This window comes from Podarcis muralis, chromosome 11 (genome assembly GCF_964188315.1).
Source record: "Podarcis muralis chromosome 11, rPodMur119.hap1.1, whole genome shotgun sequence".
Taxonomy (NCBI): domain Eukaryota; kingdom Metazoa; phylum Chordata; class Lepidosauria; order Squamata; family Lacertidae; genus Podarcis; species Podarcis muralis.
The window spans coordinates 27,176,138-27,194,301 of record NC_135665.1 but is presented as its reverse complement, the minus strand read 5'-3'; positions in this window follow the sequence as shown (position 1 = coordinate 27,194,301).

The window sequence follows — 18,164 nt, the reverse complement described above, 5'->3', positions numbered from 1 at the left end:
GTGCCTAGGGGAATGATAAGCATGATTGACTAGGGCGGTGTGTTAAATAGATTTGGTCATGAGGCAGGAAGTGTAGTTCAGTACAGAAATAGTGGTAATAGCATACCTACCAACTGTCCCACTTTGAGTGGGACACCCCGGATTTACAGAAGCCATCCCAGTTTTTGTTTGAAATCCCAGGTGTCTCTCTTCCTTTGCTGCTGCCATGACAAGGGTGAGGCCTCCATCGCTGTGGTGAGGCCTCCGCTGAGGCCTGCCAAGGCCACTGATGTTCTTCAGGAAGCCAGTGTCAGCTTCTGGAAGTATGTCAGCAGCCGTGGCATGCTTCAGTGAAGGCATCATGGAGGAGGAAGAAGAAGAGAAGAAGAGTTTGGACTTGATATCCCGCCTTTCACTCCCCTTAAGGAGTCTCAAAGCAGCTAACAATCTCCTTTCCCTTCCTCACAACAATCACTCTGTGTGGTGAGTGGGGCTGAGAGACTTCAGAGAAGTATGACTAGCCCAAGGTCACCCAGCAGCTGCATGTGCAGGAGGGGGGAAGCAAACCCGGTTCACCAGATTACGAGTCCACCGCTCTTAACCACTACGCCACGCTGGCTCCCAGAAGGCCTTGTAGTCACTGCAGCGGTGGCAGAGGAGTCCTCAGCCTTGCAGCAGCAGTGGCAAAGGAGGCTTCATTCTCACCGTGGTGGCTGTGGAGGAGATTGGACTTGGGTGGCTGAAACAGTGTGGAGATTGGGCAGGAGGGTGGGAGAAAGCAATCAGAGATTGGGTGGGCATGATGGGGTGGTGTCCCAATTTGCCCTCCCAAAATGTTGTACGGTATGTAATGGCAGTAGTCACCGAGGAGTGTGCTGACCCAAATAGCCTATGCTTAAATGTCTCCCTACTTGCATTGACTTGTCAGCTAAGGCCAAACAAGTTTGAAAGACATCCCAAACCAAGTTTAATCCCTCTTGCTTCTTACTGCACAAATCTGGTAAAAAAAAAAAAGTGTTCCTAGCTGCCAGTATCAGGAAACAGCTCCATCTTCCCATGCTCAAAGCACTGGTGGTGATGGTTGGCCACTCCTTGGTGAAGAGACAGTGCCTTCCTTGAAAGACAGACAAGTACCTCTATCCCGTTATCCCATTTTTCTGTTCACTAACCTCTCTGTTAGCACCAGAGGCACTTCATTCCCCCTTCCTTCAAGCAGGGTGGGACAAAACAGCCACTAACCACAAAGCACAGATTAGGGAGAGCATCAGTCAGTCAAGAACCGCTGCTGTACTTTATTTATTTCATTACCGCATGCATGGTAGAAATCCCACTGAAATGACTTGATGTGGGTAACTGCATTTGCAGATTGCCCCCACAGTCTCTTGTAAACTTTTAAATATGAGCTCCAGATGTACTGAATTCCAAGAAAACAATGTCTTTATTTTAATGTTAATAGTTGCATGAATGGTGACCTCTGGAGCCTTATTAATATTTCTTTTAAAAGAAAAAAAATGTATTATTTGTAGATGCATGATTATTCCTTATCTATTTGGTACTCTAAATATCACTGTGATAAATAAGTACAGATATGTATATTAAAAAGCACTCTGGGAGCACTGACAACAGGAATGAAGCTTTTTTGGTGGGGAGAATGCTGATAAATGTTAAAGAGGTGGGAGGAAATTAAGCCAACTTCATTATGACTGCTGGACAAATTCACTTATTGAGCATTAGGCAAGAGGATTAGCAAACAGTGCATGATACTGAGCAGATTACATAAAATAAAGAAGCTCAACATTTAATCTCAAAAATGTATTTCGTCTCATGGCTTTTTATCCACTCTATTTTCTTTTCTTTATCCTGTTGTTGGCCTTCACCTTTACTCCTGCAAGGGCAGAGGAATACCCATCTCTGAATTTGATGGCGATGCTGCTCTGTAATCTGTGTTTCCTGCAGTTTTCCCCCTGGAGATCATTACTTTTTGAAATTTCTCTATCTCCTTCCAGTGTAAGGCTGAAGATCCTGAATATGTTTTGAAATGAATCCCTAAAAGCTGAGATCACATCCCAATTTACCCAACGTGATTACCATCCCTTGAGATGACAATGAAGAACAGTAATGGTTTTGTCCTTTACTTTTTCTGCTTTTTCGTTGCTTGTAAGCAGGGCTTTTCTTCAGCCGGAACTCAAACTCTTTCTGGCATCTCTCAGGTGGACACCATTGCCATTCTAAGAAAACAAGGGAGGAGTTCATGGTGAGTTCTGTCACCTCTTTTTCTACAAAAATAAAACTGTTTGTAAGCATGCTTAACTTCCTTAAAACATTTCTTCTTAACTTTAAAACTGATATATATATATATATATATATATATATATATATATATATAATCACAAGGAGTCCTTCCATTTGTATTGGAATTTTGACATTTTTGTTGAAGACTCCAAGAAACTACAGTTCCTTTTCCTGAGTAGGATTCCTTCCTTCCTTCACCTTTCAAGAAACATCATGTTTGGCCTCCCACATACATCTCTTTCCTTCCTATCCCCTTCCCCACAACTCACTTGCTTCAATCTATTGATTCAGTTTATGAACTTCCTATTAATCACTCTCATGCTAAGACAATTTCTCAAAGTTATTTTTAAACTATTTTTTTAAAAAACCCAAGTCATTAAAAAGCAATATAAACAATTGAAAATATAGTATGCAAAATCAATATGAAAGAGCAAAAGAGCTTCTGTGGAAGAAACATTTTTTTATCACCTGCTGGCAGAAGGAAATGAAGGAAGTGGCTTGATGAGTCCGCCTAGGCGGTGTATCCTAGCGAGTGGGGTACTACTCAAGAAAATGCCTTATTTCATGTTCCAGCCAATCTCACACCATCATTACCTTGTCCAGAGATCTCTGTCAGTGTTGTGGAAACACAGAATACTAGGGACGAGATAGCCATTTCTAGACATTATGGACATGACAGGAATAAGTCTTCATGTGGGGGCCATTTTTTCTAGCATTCTCCCTACATTACATGTGGGGAACCTGTGGCCCTCCATATGCTATTGTACTACAGTGGTACCTCAGGTTAAGTACTTAATTCGTTCCGGAGGGCCATACTTAATCTGAAACTGTACTTAACCTGAAGCACCACTTTAGCTAATGGGGCCTCCTGCTGCTGCCATGCCGCCGGAGCCTGATTTCTGTTCTCATCCTGAAGCAAAGTTCTTAACCTTAAGCACTGTTTCTGGGTTAGCGGAGTCTTTAACCTGAAGCATATGTAACCTGAAGCGTTTGTAACCTGAGGTACCACTGTACAATTACTGCACTGCTACTACTATTATTACCACTACTACTATTATTAATTTAGATTTAGATGAGGCCCCAGGGTGGGTTACAACCATATTAAAATCAGTTTAAACAGAACAACTTCAATAAACCCTTATCGTTAGCCATGCTGACTGGGACTGATGGGAATTAGGGTTCAGGTTGACCCAACACCAGGTAAAGTCAGAAGTATGTGATTTTGTGTGTGTTTCTTTTCTTGGGTATAATGCTAGTGCTTTCGTCCTGTTTTCTAAAGTTCCTTCTGCACTGTAGTACAACAACCATCACTGGACAACATTGTTACTCCCCTACCCTTTCAGCACATGCATGCTCCTGTTTTGCCCCCATAATTCCCCCATGATACCAGCAGAAAAGCACTGTATGCCAGTATACTATCCTGATTTTTGTCTCTTTACTCCTGCTATTATCCAGGTTAAGGGGCTGCAAATTGATTGTTCTTCAGTCAAATAACTTTGAAACGAGTGCTAAACATGCATTATTTTCCATTAGTTTCCCATAAGTCACACGAAATGCAGAAATTAACAATTTAGAAAACGTTTGGGAAATGGAATAAGCTGCCTTGTGAATGCAACCAACATATGCAGGGCACAGATTTTCCACTTCCACTCTGTATGGTGCTCGCAATGCCTGTTCCAGCTCTGAGACTGCTACAGTTACATGACTTTGCAGCACCAGAGCTTGGAGAGTTCAACATACCATGGAAGACTAATTAAACAGTCCATTCTGCCTAGCTATTTCTCCTCTCTGCCAAAGCCTCAGCTGCTGTGTATTGTCATAACCACTGGAGCAACTGAAATATTCTTATTGGCACCAACAGATCAGCTGTATCCTTCCCACATTCCAAATGACTTGTACTATCGTTTTCCAAGTCGACACAGGAGATCACAACCAACTCTTCTAACTATTTAATCTATTTAAATATAATCCCTGGTTCTGTTGATGCAAAAGTGAATGCTCTTTCACCTAATCAAGGGCAATCCATCAGTACTCAATCAACATGTTGTCATTTTTCTGCTGGTTTAACATAGATCCATATGAAAATATTGTATTATTTATCTTGGCATTTAATATTAATATTTTGCTCTGAACAAAGCATTTGGGTACCAGATCAATTAATGACTGTCATCCATCACTGAAATTATCAATGGTGGTTGATCTCATATAAAGCGCAATATCATCTGCATGCAAATAGGTTAGCTACTGCTGTTCATGTATAGCACATCATCATAAGATATATGAGATGTAGACACCAAGAAAGACCTTCATTTCTACTTGATGTAGCTTGCTAATCTAAATATTTTAAAAATTAATGGTTGATATCTTAAATTTATATGTTGATCCTTTCCACCTCTGCATTTGTATATATTTACATATTTATACACTTATTTACCCAGAGTAATATTAGCAAGGGGGTAAGTGTGTATATTCTACAGGAGAAACTACAGATGTGCTTTTTACTTTTTTTTTGGGGGGGGGGGGAGTCCTGAACTGAAGCAGTGCTCTGAAAGAATTTCAGAATAATCACTTTCAGCTAGTAGCCAAAACAAAAGAAGAATTGATTGAATGTGTTGCTGTTTGAAATACATTACCTCTTTGTACATATGTATATCTACAACAGGAGCGTTGGAGAATTTAAACAGAAACAGGACTAGAAATTGAGAGTGTTCACTTATTTGTCCCATATCTGGAACAGAAATCAATCCAAAGAATACAATAGGTATTCATTGCTTTTGTTTTCATTCCACAAAGGATGGTGTGTTGTTTTTAAGGAGTTCAAGGTGGCATACTTAGTTCTCCTCCTCATTTTTTCCTCACAACTACTCTGTGAGGTAAGTTAGGCTGGGAAACTAGGACTGGCCCAAGGTCACCAAGTGAGCTTCATAGCTGAGTGGGGGTTAGACCCCAGGTCTCCCAGGTCTTAGTCTGACTCTCTAACCCAGGGGTCAACAAACTTTTTCAGCACGGGGCCGGTCCACTGTCCCTCAAACCTTGTGGGGGGCCAGACTATATTTGGGGAAAGAAAAGAAAAAGAACAAATTCCTATGCCCTACAAATAACCCAAAGATGCATTTTAAATAAAAGGACACATTCTACTGTAAAAACATGCTGACTCCCAGACCATCCGCGGGCCGGATTTAGAAGGCGATTGGGCTGGATCTGGCCCCCGGGCCTTAGTTTGCCTACCCATGCTCTAACCACAGCACCACAATGGCTCTTGATAGCTAAGTTAGGTAAAGACTCTCCTCCCCGAAGGGGAGGGGAGGGGTTGTGGTCGGGGCTCGAGCTCCGGCTAGCAGGGGGCGTGGCCCCCTGCTGCCCACTCACCTGGCTGGCGCTCACGCCCCCTCGGTGGCCATCCAACCGGGGGGCCACGGGGTGACGTTCGAGTTTCCTGGTTTTCGAGAAGAGGCATGCGTTGGGAAGAACTGATGCCTTTGCTGCGGGAGAAAATAGCCAAGCTCGGCTCTCCCAACATCCTGGTGATTCATTTAGGGGAGAATGACCTTGGCAACAAAAGGAGCGTGGACTTGCTGTCGAGCATAAAAAGAGACTTGAATGCATTTGCAGCCCTGTGTCCCAGGACGACAGTGTGCTGGTCCTCCTTCTTGAAAAGAACTGTGTGGCGCGGTGCGCAAGACTGTATGGCCATTGAAAGAACCAGGAAACTCGTAAATCGGGCGGTAGCCCGTTGGGTGCGCTTTATGGATGGCCGAGTGATTTACCATGACCGTATCCGGATTAGCGACAAAGCTTTATACCGGGATGACGGTGTCCACCTATCTGATCTGGGGAATGACTTCTGGTTAGCTAGTGTCATTAGAAACATCTGGGATTGGTTGCAGCTTTGAGGGTATTGGCGGCGAGCCTTTAGCTCGGGTGGCGGTTAGGCATTGGAATAATGTGTTGCGCTGTGTGGAAGTGCTAGGTGTGGCCATCGCCTATGCCTTCAATTTTTAGGGGTATTCCGTTAAAGGAATCTGGGGGTCGTGTATTCCGTCCGATGCCTGCTTGGCGGGAGGCCTTGGCACGACCCTCGGTGACAGCAGGGGTGAGCCTATAGTCGGATTGGCATCGACAGGCTCCACCTACTGGTGAAGAACCCACTTATTTCGATCCAATGCCTAAGCCAATACCTTTTCAAATACTGTAACCAATAAAGTTGTGGCCTTTTCCTAGCCCATTAACCTTATATCACGTGTCCTTGTGTCTTCATTTCACTTCACCGGGGTCGGGTCCTCGAACCACAAAGACTCTCCTCCCCGAAGGGGAGGGGAGGGGTTGTGGTCGGGGCTCGAGCTCCGGCTAGCAGGGGGCGTGGCCCCCTGCTGCCCACTCACCTGGCTGGCGCTCACGCCCCCTCGGTGGCCATCCAACCGGGGGCCACGGTGGGGGTGTGTTCAGCAGCATTTTGCTGCAGCGCCAGCCTTCCCCCGGCCTCATTCTTCCTCCTTCGCCCCTCGCGAGTCACCCACCCTCCACTCCCTTTAGTTAGGGTCAGGTTTTCGGCCTTGCTATGGACCTTAGGTTGGTCGCCCTGGTTGGCTGGGGGGCCTGGTAGGAGTTTTTCCATTTGGCACTAGGCTAATTGGTTTTTTCGCCTACCTCGTAGCAATCGTCACAACTTTTGTGGTATTGGTGGGTAGGTTAGGCATTGGAATAATGTGTTGCGCTGTGTGGAAGTGCTAGGTGTGGCCATCGCCTATGCCTTCAATTTTTAGGGGTATTCCGTTAAAGGAATCTGGGGGTCGTGTATTCCGTCCGATGCCTGCTTGGCGGGAGGCCTTGGCACGACCCTCGGTGACAGCAGGGGTGAGCCTATAGTCGGATTGGCATCGACAGGCTCCACCTACTGGTGAAGAACCCACTTATTTCGATCCAATGCCTAAGCCAATACCTTTTCAAATACTGTAACCAATAAAGTTGTGGCCTTTTCCTAGCCCATTAACCTTATATCACGTGTCCTTGTGTCTTCATTTCACTTCACCGGGGTCGGGTCCTCAAACCACAACAGATGACTCCCCTACCCCAATTTGCCCCATGTTTCCTTTCAATTGAAATGTGTGGAACAGAATAACATAACAAAGTAAGTGATTAAGTAACTGATTATGCAAACTTCTGCCACAATGGTAGGAGATTAATGACATAGCTTTTTGTTGGAGTCCAAACCGCAGTGGAAAATGGGTCAGAACTGCAAGTCCGCACTAAACAGCCCTGTCCTCAACAACTCAACATTCCAAATGGTGCCTTGCAACGGTTTCCCCATCCCAGGTTCCAAATTTCTGCCTACTCTTAGAAACACATTATATACCCATTACAGGAACACAGATTTTTGTGGTTAACTTTGAACAAAGAAGCATCAGATGACAAAAGGAGATAAACATTTCTTCCTCCTTATATTTCACAGAGCCTCAACATAAATTGTTTTCAACAGTACTAATTATAGGGTATATTTTATTATTCTTATTCTTATTCTTTTAATTTATATATGCCCTATACGTGGAGGTCTCAGGGCAGTTCACAGAATAAAATCAAAATATATAATCAAAATAAAAACAACAACCCAATAACACTCCCCCGCAAACCCCCCACATTTTAAAAAGGCATAGGATATCAATCAAATCAACCAAAGGCCTGGATAAAAAGGAATGTTTTGGCCTGGCACCTAAAGGTATATAATGAAGGTGCCAGGGGAACTTCCCTGGGGAGAGCATTCCATAGACAGGGAGCCATTGCAGAGAAAGCCCGTTCTTGTGTTGCCACCCTCCGGACCTCTCAAGGAGGAGGCACACGAAGAAGGGCCTCAGAAGATGATCCTAGGGTCTCGATAGGTTCATATACACACTTTTGCACCTTGCTTCAAATTTCCAAAAGCTATATCACTGAACTTCAAATATGATTTTATTTAAGGAATTATTTACTAAAAGACCCCAGGTTTTGATTTATACAACTACAATACTGTATGAAGTATGTGGATATGTGTTTAACCTGAGATGTATGCTTGTGATTACTGTGAACTGGACTGCTAACTTAAATTTTATAATCCTTAATTTATATGTTGGCAATATGCAAATCACTAAGCATAGACACAGGTTGTCAGTAATCAGAGTCACTCTGGCAAATCCACCCAAACTCTGTTTAAGCAGCTGGATAACACAGATCAGCGGCCTGAGATATGAGATTATCCATGACAGACGTCAAACGAACCATATCCTTTCTCAAAAACTCATTTGCTATTTAAATAGCATCCCTGATTACATCACTTATTCTTGATTTAATTAGCCATCTAAGTGAATCATGAAAAACTCATCAAAACTTTCATTAAACTCATTAAGCATTTAAGTATAAATAGTTTTGATATATAATACATATAGAATATTGGTGGCAGTTCTTGAGGTTATTTATTTTCCTATTATAAGAAGGACAACAATATTTTCTTGTGTGTATTACTAAGCTTATAACTCAGTAACTAGCATCCGTCAACATAATTTTGATTTCCAAAACCCATGAAAATGGTTACGTACCATGATCTGAGTAAACATTTCTCCGCTCTGTGAATATAACACAGTAATAATAAGATCCCTTTCATTTTGAGTTATATATCCCAGGGATGTCTCTGAGTAGAAGATACAATTTCTTATTCTAATTTGTTTCTAATTGTCAAATAATTTTCAAAGCTTGTTTTTCTATTAATAACAGGGCAGTGACCAATGAAAACATCTGGGAGTACTTTAATCTAATCTAATTTTCTTAGGTTGTTCTTCTAATTCCCAGGCAATTAGAAAATGGTAGCTCATTTTATAATGAAATGCAACAACATCATTTGCAAACTGTAGCTGTCCCAATTTCCTTATTATTTTGTTTTCAAAACTAAAGAGTAATGAATCCAGTTAATTTTAAACTCTCCCAAGTAATTAACTTGACCTTAAAAATAAGTGTCTACCTCTGATTACCAAATTTGCTTAATAATACTTGAAATTCAATGTTGATTTAGTGAAGGACATTCAAGACAACGGTATAAAGAGAAAGGTCATGCCAGGATTCCTTCATACCCTTAGGCTTAAATATTCAAACCATTTACTCCAAAGCAATCCCACTGAAGGAGTGCAGTGTGAAGGCTGCATGTCAATTGCTAAGACTCAGAAGTAGGGACAATTCTGTTCCACTCGGCTCCTACTTTTGGGTTTTCCTGCTTTTGGGTTTTCCATAGGCATGTAGTTGGTCACTGTTAGAACAGGATACTAGATCAGATCGGTCACAGGACTGAAGGGCTAGGAAGAAAAACAGTGACATCCTATACCCCCTCTCTTTTCTTTTTCTAGTTTTGCTTTGCTCACTTTTCATCACTTCTGTTGGGCTTTACCACATACCTGAGAGTTGATGACTTGCATAGGAGAAAGGTTATAAGGAAAGAAGCTCCCAGTGGCTCCCAAGAGAATACTGGGATTGGGAAAATATGACCCTTCTAGCAAGTACCATGATGCCCCAAGGATCATTGGTGGGAAATCAGTTTCTGCCTGCCCCCAAATTTCTGGGATACAGTAGAGGGAAGCAGAGATCCACATGTATAGCAAACACTGTATTTAATCCCTTCCCTGAATCACTGTGATTGGAGTAAAGTGGAAAAATAATTCACTGTGATCAAAATATAGCACTATCCTTCGAAATGAAATATCTCTGCTCTATCTACACCCCTCCCTTCTTGAGATCTGGGCATTTCCCCTGTAAATTTGTTTCTGTTCTTGTGGGTGAGGTGGGGAAATTGTGTGTTTTTCAGAGTACCAGAATCACTGAATCACTCAGAAACTTAGGGAGTTTCTGAACTTCCTTGAGACACCATGCTAATGACACAACACATTCTATAAATGGGAGATCCTTCCCTGAATCTCCCCAGTTTATTACGGAAAATGGGGGGAACCCATAACCAAAGCACACCACTAGAATATTCTGCCTAGGATAAAGTTTCAGAAATAAGAGGATAAGCCATCCTCTGGGACCTACTCAACTTCCTGTAACTCTAAATAAAGCAATAAGTCAATGAACCCTTGGGTGATGACTTCTTCAAAATGTTTGGTTAGATGGACCTTTGGTTTGATATAGTAGGATAATTCTTACCATCTCTACTCCCAGAGTTGATTAAGGATGGGACTGGCCCAGGGTTTCTTGCATGGTTTGGTCCCCTGACCAATGTCTTCTGCCTTTGGTGAGTACTTGTTACAGGTAAGAGAGTTGACAGTAAGTAAGAGTAAATTTAAACCCCAGAGCTTTCTTCAGATAATAATCAGTTTTGGAATAATATTAGTTTCTCGTTTACCTGTCAGAAGCGTCCTTCAGCCTTTTTATTATGTTTGCCAAGCAGAGCAGCTTGATGTCAGTGGACTTAAGTATGCTTAACTCTGTGTTGGATTGTGGCCTCGAGGTTTACTTTGAGATGGAGGGAACAATAACAGAAAATGAAACCTGACTATGGAGTTAGTATCATTGTCGTTTGTGTACTGTCTGTTCCAGAGGATTTTGGAAACTGGATTTTATTTTTCTCAAGTCAACAGAACATAAATAGCTGTTGTCATTCTGGCATATTTTCTAGGATGTTGACAAGAGTTCACTGGAAATACTTCATCATTTTTACAGTTACAATATTTTGAAAGGAGGAGGAGGAGGAAGAGCAGGAGGAGTGGAAGAAAACGAATATTGTCATGGTTGCTGTTTCAGATTGCTCAAAAAGAATATGGGGTTGTGGTGCTCATCTCACTTTCAGGCAGAGGGTGCCAGCATTTGTTCACAGACAGTTTTCTGGGTCATGTGGCCAGCATGACTAGACCACTTCTGGTGCAACAGAATACCGTGACAGAAGCCAGAGGGTACGGAAATGCCATTTACCTTCCCGTCACAGCAGTACCTATTTATCTACTTTCACTGGCATGCTTTTGAACTGCTAGGTTGGCAGGAGCTGGGACCAAACAACGGGAGCTCATCCCATTGTGGGGATTTGAACCGCCGACCTTCTGATTGGCAGGCTCAGTGGTTTAGACCACAGTGCCATCTGCGTCCTTTTAGGGGCTGGGTATTTAAGCCTATTTCCCCTAGTCTGCTGATTGCATGCTACTGGTCCAACCCCTTTTACTTTTGTTTTCTTAATGGCCCATCACCCAGGTTGGCCTGGCTATTCTAGCAACTGAATCTGTGCCAGATCCAGGAATTTGAAGGGGCCCAGCCATTCAGCCAACCTACCTCCAAAAAATGCTCACAACACTATTTTTGCTTAAAGACATCTTCAGTTGCTCCCCAGGATCACCTTCCCATTTTAATGAATTGATTATGGATTGGACCATACTGCAACACATTCTGAGAGTTACAAATTGATTCTCAGATCTGAGAGTAAGTCCTTGAGGTGTGTGTGTGTGGGGGGGGGAGATCAGTCCCCCTTTCCCCTGCCCCAAAGTTAAGTTTCAAGGTTATCAAGGCAGGTATTTGTGCACATGTCAGTCTGTTCAGTCCTTTTAATATTCTTTTTCGTATCTAGTTCTATCAGGTTCTTTTCTGTATTATCCTGGTGCTTTAAAAGGCACTTTAAGGACCTTGGTAACAGAAATATATTGTACATGATGAATTTTAGTGCTTGTGGAAGGTGAAGACAGATAGCTCTGGCTAAATGCTAGTATAGTGAGGATCTGTCTTATCTTGGCTTCTTTATAAAGCTCTATCAATCAATGCATCTGAATCCACATGTAACACAGACCTGCATTTCAGGAATACTACTTTTTGTATTCAATAAAACTTATTTTAACTATACAGGGGGGGGGATCAGCCTCTTATACTGTCAATTTGATGTGATGGGTGACCACAGATTTAAGAAGGGGCATTTCCTTACCTATAGCTAATCAACTAGCCCTCTGGTAGATGAACAATATGGTAGGTGGCTGGGAATTAAAATACATTTATAGCGTCAACTTACATGGAAACATTTTCCCTCCTCTTCCTCATTTCTGTCCCAAACTCTCCACTGTCCTACCCATCTTGCAAACATAGGGAGGAACACTGACCCAGTGCCAGATTTATGTATAAGCTAAACAAGCTATAGCTTAGGGCGCCACTCTCTTGCCCCTACCCCCAAATATACTTCTTCTTAATTGTATTTCAGTTCAACAATGACTTTGATAAAATACATATTGTGTTATGTGCAAATGGCTTTAGATACCTATTAGGTCCATAAATTACCATATATTCAACACACAAAAAACAGTGACAATTTGTTGTTGACAAAGGACAGCTGGACATATACAGTGGTACCTCAGGTTAAGAACTTAATTCGTTCTGGAGGTCCGTTCTTAACCTGAAGCTGTTCTTAACCTGAGGTACCACTTTAGCTAATGGGGCCTCCTGCTGCCACTGTGCCACCGGAGCACGATTTCTGTTCTCATCCTGAAGCAAAGTTCTTAACCCGAGGTACTATTTCTGGGTTAGCAGAATCTGTAACCTGAAGTGTCTGTAACCTGAAGCATCTGTAACCCGAGGTGCCACCGTAAAGGGCCCCATTACCTTCAGTAGCTTAGGGCCTCATCAAACCTAAATCCAGCCCTGCTGACACCTTTTCTTCTTGTTGTTTGCGTGTGCTATGATATAGAGCTTAGAGATTTCCTGGAGAAATTGAGATGGTGAGCAGCTGAACTCTGCCAAAACTGTGATTTTAAAAACAAAACAAAACCATCATCTCAGAGTGGGTGAGCAGTGGATCGCTCATAGTCACCATGGCTGTTGTCTTGAGATCTACAAACATACCTCCTGTCTTTGTCTTTTGTGGCAAAAAACCCGAAAAAATGATAATAAAGTGGCTTACAGCCCTTCACAAAGCCATCTATTGTTGCAGTCCTAACACTGTTTACTCAGAAGAAACTTCTGATGTATTCAGTTGAGTTTACTTCTAAGTAAATTGGGTTAGGATTACAGCCTCACTATTCAGTATACATACACTTAATCCTGTCATGTTTCCCTCACTCAGGCATCAGGGAAATCCAGTTTAGCATCCTCTTGGTGTTTTTCTCATTGTGTCCAGGGTTATATATGAATACCTGTGGGCATGTTGAACATTTTACATTTCTTTGCTCAATGAGATCCTACTTACATAAATAATTTCTGTAATACAATATTTTGTTTCACATATGGATAATTTATTTACAGGTATATGCACTTATGAAAATGGTCGTTTGTGAATTTGCAGAAACATACATAATGCTCAAGCTAATTTATGTTTGAAAGTTTATAGCAAATACAGTTTTGTATTTGACAGTTTGAAATCCTCAGGTTTTAACTATTCACTCAGATACAGTCAGCAGGTAACAAAAGAGGCCACTTATTTAGAACAAAAATGAACAATGCATTCCATTGGGTTTTAAAATTTATATTAGCAAGTGAATTTTTAGTCTATTTTCAGTTAATTCCTCCAATATCCCTACTGGTTTCCATATGCTGTTCTGGCGAACATTGATATCAATGAAAATAAATGAATTAAAATACTGTATTTGGATGTAAAATATGGCCATTAGGGTTCTTAGCAGGCTGAAAACATGTCATCTTTTGTTTAGTGTATTAATGAAGACATGGAACAGCTCCAATTATTCACTTTAATTATTTTCTATGCTTTATATCACATATTCTGATAAGGGAACATATGTCTGAATGTACCCAGAATAAGCATAAAACTACATCTCCCTTTAGGTCTTAAACTTTTTGCAATTAGTTCTTAAGTTTCCAATTGTTGGCAAAACAACCCTATTTCAGCTTCATTGCTGCCCGATGGTATCCTCTGTTTGATCAAGATCACATAATGCTTGTGACTTAAAAGTGGATTCCTAATCCATCTGCAGTTTATTTGCTTTGAGCAAGAAATGTAATTTTTCAAGACTTTCTCATTTTGGAGGGCAGAGATGGTTGTTGATGTTTTAGTAGCAGATAATTGCCTAATATTTCTAGTATTATTATTTTTTAAAAGATCCCTGAGGTCTACATTTGTTTGTGAAACTATGCTGATACAATTTCCTTTTTAATGATGAGATAAGTCTGGTTGGAGGTTACTCTGGAGGCCTCTAAGTAAATGGTTTCATAACTTAATATAAAGAATACTTTTAAAACGCTGTAATGTTTTTGCATCACATTATTCATTTTAAAATGTATAAGGAAAAGAAGAAGGATGAAATGGTATGCTAACTTTGCAATGTAGAAACTACTTCCAAGTTGCCTGGTCTCACTGCTGATAGAATTCTTCTCTATTGTCTATTTTGAGTGTGCTAAATAAATTTCAATAAATCTCCTAAAAATCATATCCAGTTGGTTTATCTTTCCTGGATCAGAATCAATTTTATGTATGCACTGGTGTTTTAAACTTTTTTTTTTAATACTTATCATTAGTTTTATTGTAAATCACTTTGCAATTTCTCATGGGAAGCAATTCATTAACAAAATAAAATTTTTAATCATAATAACAAAATCTATAAAGAGAAATGGGGGGGGGGGCACAATGTGATTTCTTCCTAAGGAAGGGCAACAATAGGGTGTAAAGAATCTCATTTGCCTGCATCACAATTACATCCATTAACAACTCTTTGTTAATTCCAATAAGAATTGGCCTGATCTACACCTCCCAGACTAATGAGCAGATCAAAACTTAGTTACCCATTTGCCTTAGATGTTTCAAACATTTATTGACTTGGGGGAGGGGGGGTATCAAATACTTTAAAAAGATTTTTTTGAGATAAACTTCATTTAGAGAAAATATATTTAGGATACATATTTAAATTTGCTTCTAAATGTGAATTTATCTGCAGATCCCCCCCCCCCCCAAAAAAGAATCACAGATTAATTTGGAAATGGAATGGAACAGACTTACGAATGAACACGTGCCAAAGCGACTGACTGACTGATTCATTCACACACACACACCCCTCCTGTTCCACAACTGAAATGTATGAATGAATGTACGAATCTGCCCTTTCCAGAGTGGAATTTAGTTTGAAAGCTTTTGGTAGATTCAAATGAAGCAGAAAACTGATGTGGAATTGGGATTCATCTGTTAATGGGAGCCTAGAGGTCATGGGTTCCAATATGTAAAACAGGGAGTCTGAATCACTCCAGACATTGTTGGACTTTAAGTTGCCATCAGCCCTAGTGAGCATGACCACCAGACAAGGAAAATGGAAGTTGTAGCTCAATAACATCTGAATGCTGGGGTTCCCTATCTCTATTGTAATGGAGGAAACCTTTTTTTAAAACAACAACATTATTTTCAGTCTTTCCAGCCCATTCCTATACATATCTGCTCAGAATTGGGTCTCATTGAGTTCAGCACCTAATATGCAGTGGCAAGGCATAGATTGGGTCAAATTCAATTCATTAGCTTTACATTATGATTATTTTAAGAATATGTTCCCACATGATGAAAGTAAACATTTGTCTTGTTTATCTCCATTTTTTTCTCCTGGTGTGGTATATATATAATTAGCTGCCACAACATGGGTGCATTTCTATGTATATTTAAATGCCCACCAGGACAAGGACCATATGGATTAGCGGTTCTCAACCTGTGGGTCCCCAGATGTTGTTGGACTACAACTCCCATCATCCCTGATCACTGATCATGCTGGCTAGGAATGATGGGAGTTGTAGTCCAACAACATCTGGGGACCCACAGGTTGAGAAACACTGATCATCACAATGGTAGAGCTATGTAGGGAAAGATCTGGTCAGTCTGAGGAAGATGATGGAGAAGTCAGGAGTCTTGCTACTTAGGGCTTTGGAACCTGGAGATGAAATACAGAACCCCTTGGCAGCTAACACAATCTTACCCAGAATGGTGAAGGTTGTGGGAGGAAGTGACTTACCCCGACCACTGAAGAGGTGTGTGTGGACACTGAGGAGAAGTAGTAATCGCACTGCCTCCAACTCATAGTGGAGTAGCCCATTCTTATTTGAGGCTATGGATAGTCAGTAAATAGTTCCTGCATTAGTAGCATCCCACACTTAGGATTGTTGCAGATCTTGTCATGTCAAAGCGAAATAAAGTTATGACCCTAGTTTACCCAATGGCATCATGTCCCAACTCATTATTCCTGTTACGATTGCAAACTATAGACAACCGTAAAATACAATCTCACATAAATGATCTATATGTGTCTTAATAAAACGTTGTAAGGTCATGTATATATGCTATAGGCCAAGATCACTGTGGGCAATATTGGTTTCTTGTAAGTGAAACCTTACTCCTTCGCTGATTTTCATATTTTCAATCTGTAGATTTGTCTAAAATGTTGTCCGAAATTGCAAAGGCTGACCTCATCAAATCTGCTGTTGTTTTAAAATAGAAACAAACAAACAAGCAAAAGAACATTGCCGGACACAATTTCCATTTATTTTTCATTCCTAACCATGCTTGAACTTACATGTTTCTAATGGAATCTGTATCTTTACTCCTTAAGAGACTATTCCTTAAGGTATATATTTAATGTCAAATCTGGTCAAATTCATATGCTACTTAAAAGTTCTTAGCGGTTGTTTATTTATTCTCTCTTCACACTGCAACAAAATACCATATCAAATATGCCTACTCTAGGATTTAAAATCAACAGTTGCTCTAGGTACTTTAGGCTGCAAGATGACCTCTTCCTCCTCCTTTCACCTGAGTAGACACACTTTGCTTACATACAGATATCATTAGTGGCTTAGAATCGTGGAACTGTAGAGCTGGAAGGGACCATCAGGGTCATTTAGTCCAACCCTCTGCAATGCAGGAGTATTTTGCCCAACTTGGGCAAGACCTATTGACCCTGAGATCAAGAGTCCCATGTTCTACCCACTGAGCTATCCCAACCTACATTTTCTGATTTTAATGTTGTATTATTTGATAATTGTTGGTACTGGAAAACTGAGCTTCAGTGGTACCTCGGGTTAAGAACTTTATTAGTTCTGGAGGTCCATTCTTAACCAGAAAATGTTCTTAACGTGAGGTACCACTTTAGCTAATGGGGCTTTCCGCTGCCACCGTGCAATTTCTGTTCTCACCCTGAAGCAAAGTTCTTAACCCAAGGTACTATTTCTGGGTTAGCGGATTCTGTAACCTGAAACGTCTGTAACCTGAAGCGTCTGTAACCCGAGGTACCGCTGTACTACACAACATGTCCCAAACAGCATGTATTTTCTCGAATCATAAGCCCTAAACCAAGCATTTGGTTTCCCATGAGCAAACACAGGACACATCTACACCATACATTTAAAGCACATCCAATGTCTCCAGTCCACAGGGACCTCACTTGAATTTTCAAGGATTACAGAGGCTCTGATACGATACCTGTGTGTTCCTTTTTTACCCTTGGATGCAGTTCATCAGACCCTGGAGATTAGAATTCACTTAAAGTAGTCAGGTATTCCCCAACCAGCTCTTACCCTTGTCTTGGACCTCAGCTCCCTCCCTGCATCATTTATTCTATTATCACCGGGTTGGACACTGTTTTCCTTTTGGGAGATGACAGAAGCAAGGTAAGCATTGAGCTGTCAACACTGGATTAGCAGTGGGGCAGGTAAGCTCCTAGCATTCCTCTGCTGCTCAACAGACCACAGTGGGGTCAGTGTTCAAATCTCTTGTCCCATCAGTACAAGGATTTTCACTTGCATGGCAGGACTTTCTTCCTTCCTCCCCCATGTATCCCACACCTCCTCAGATCTGCCTCAGAATGCTGGTGGAGCCCCAAGAGTTAGGGTGGCACAGAGGAGGAGGAGTTTGGATTTGATATCCCGCTTTATCACTACCCGAAGGAGTCTCAAAGCGGCTAACAATCTCCTTTTCCTTCCTCCCCCACAACAAA